General features: G+C 39.4%; 1 pseudogene; it reads right to left on the bottom strand.

Moving 5' to 3' along the window:
- Positions 1-1,056: 1,056 nt before the first annotated feature.
- LOC102862928 lies at positions 1,057-2,032 on the bottom strand (annotated as a pseudogene).
- Between the last annotated feature and the right edge of the window lie 582 nt (positions 2,033-2,614).

Below are 2,614 nucleotides of genomic sequence, written 5' to 3'. Positions count from 1 at the left end.
TTCCATTACTGTCGTCATTTCTTCAAGTTCACAGTTTCCAGAGGCACGTGGCTTAGGAATTGGGTGCCATTCCTGCTTCCAAACCTGTTTTACAACTGGGAGCTCCACCAAACACTGTCCACATTGGTTAACTATTCTGTTATTTGATAGCCCAATGGTACAAGGTTCAACATCAGAACAAACTCAGGTTACTTCATACAAAGAGTGATGTACAAAGTGGAAGAGTGTTCTTCCAGATATTACAGCACTAGTTTCATTTAGCAGTGGTTAAGTGTCATCAAGTTGAATATGACTGAGAGTAAGCTTTGCACAGAAGGACCTGAACTCTTTTCTATAACTAGCATCATTTCTGTACATTTATAGAGTTTAGAGAGTATGTAGAGTTTCCAGAGGCATATAGTTTAGGAAGTTGATGGCGCTCCTGCTTCCCAGCATTAATCATTCTGGAAGCTCAAATTTCATTAATACCTCCTAATATCAAAAGTATGAGTCTTAGCCATTTCTTCCATTAAACAGTATTTGTGTGGAGTAAAAATTAGAAAACTCAACAAGAAAAGATACTTTATTAAGGCCTTCTGAGTTAAAATGTATAGACTTAACACAAGACAATTCCATTTCTTTATTTTTAAGGTTGCTCCATTTCTCAGGACAGAATGACACAAATACAAGCAGCAGTTCTTAGGACAAGCTGAGACTATGTTTATCTGTTCTCCTAAAAAGCATGAGCTTAGCTCCCAAAAGAGGAATTACAAGTCTGAGGATGTTTGGAAAAGGTAATGAGTAGGGATTATGAGTAAAAAGAAAAACCAATCAGTTACATCAGTTCTCTATTCTTCACATTAGTGCTATCACAAACTCAACCCTTTAAAACCAGGAACTCATCATTCCATTCCTAATCAAATTATTTTACAATTCCTATAAAGTAAAAGAATTTTACTTCAAAGTAAAATATAAAGGTATAGCTTGTTTGTCTCCTTTGTAGACAATGCAGTATAGTTCTGAGGGGCTATAGATTATGAAATGGTTTGAAGTTTCTCTTTCTGAGTTCTGTAGGCTTCACGGTACTTCAGATCCCCAATAATCAATCAGTTCATGACAAAAGATAAACATGAAAAATAGACACACAGGTTTGTGAAGACTTTGCCCATTTTGCTATAGGTATCCATTGATTGATTTATCACTTTGGCAGGAATTCCACATAACAGAAGTGCAGCAGTTAGAACTCTTGTCTTTGTCTTCTTTTCACCCTTGGGGAAATATTTGTATAGTCCCAAGTACGCAAGTTGTTAATTAAGAAACGGAGCAAATATGGACAAATATTTGCAAACAAAAGCACTAACTCCAAGGGCAAGAAGAGCACATAATACCAATCTAAATATTCGGAGAGTCGAATTCTTCTGTTGAACTTCCATCCTCTTGATTTAATTTCTCACTAAGGACTGTTTCCTCAGCTTCATTGCCTCTTCAAATCTGAAGAGATACTGCTCTAAGTCATCCCAAGAACCCTTCTGGGCAGTGTCCGCTGGGGAGCCCCCTCTGTTTCGCTGCCAGAGCTCAATGTTGACATCATTACTGCACTCAGAGGATTTCATGAAAGAGTCCAGTTTGTCTCCCAGTTGGATTCCCTTTATTTCGGCCATACCACCTGGTGGATCGGTTACTCCTGTAGTGACTGAATCACCCAGCACTACTAGTTTTTAAAGTGAAGGAACGGTGAGGGAGTTCAGTTTATCACTGTCCAGCTGTTCTGATTTTGCTTTTCTTCTTCTGTGCTGCTCTTGGGCCTGTGAAAGCCCATGATCCGGCTGATACACTGTTCCGAGTTCATGAGCAGCTTTCTCCATCTCAGCTCGGTCCCATGCTGGGAAGCCGACAAGCCTGGGCCAGCAGGGGACCCCTGCGATTGTCATCACTCCATTCTCCTTCCACTGTCAGTGCGAAGCTGGGCTGGTGGCAGTGGTGAAGGCAGCACAATGACTTCAGTCCAAAGGGCGCGCACCCCCTCCTTCTCTGAAGAGGTTTTAAAGGGCATCTTGAGAAGATAAAGCAAAGCATTATAATGAAGTGTGCAAGGAACTGGAGTTAGAAAATCAGAAGAGAAAAAAGAACACACTTAGCATTTTCCAAGATTAAAAAAACTGAAAAACAAATTAAAGCCTTGAATTGCAATACTGAGGATTCTGTGGCCAAAATCTTGAATGATGCAGAAAACGTCAAAAGAAGAGGGAAGAAATAAACAAAGTCACTGTACCAAAAAGAATTGGTCAACACTGAACTATTTCAGAAAGAAGCATATGCACAGGAATCAATAGTACCGAAGGAAGAAGTCGAAGCTTCACTGAAGGCCCTAGAAAAATAAGGCCCTAGGAATTCATGGAGTACCAGACATGTTTAACAAGCAGATGTGGTCCTGGACTTAGTCGTTAGTCTGTGCCAAGAAATGTAAAAGACAGTTACCTCTCCAACTGATTAGAAGAGATCTAGATATGTTCTCATTCCCAGAAAAGATGATCCAATAGAATGTGGAAATTATTGATCAATATGAATATATCAGACAAGCAAAATCTTGCTGAAGATTATTAAAAAATGGTTAGAGTAGAATAGTGACAGAGAA

This window comes from Elephantulus edwardii, unplaced genomic scaffold (genome assembly GCF_000299155.1).
Source record: "Elephantulus edwardii isolate Elephantulus edwardi_28Jun2011 unplaced genomic scaffold, EleEdw1.0 scaffold00287, whole genome shotgun sequence".
In the NCBI taxonomy this organism is placed as follows: domain Eukaryota; kingdom Metazoa; phylum Chordata; class Mammalia; order Macroscelidea; family Macroscelididae; genus Elephantulus; species Elephantulus edwardii.
This window is presented reverse-complemented; position numbering and strand designations above follow the sequence as displayed.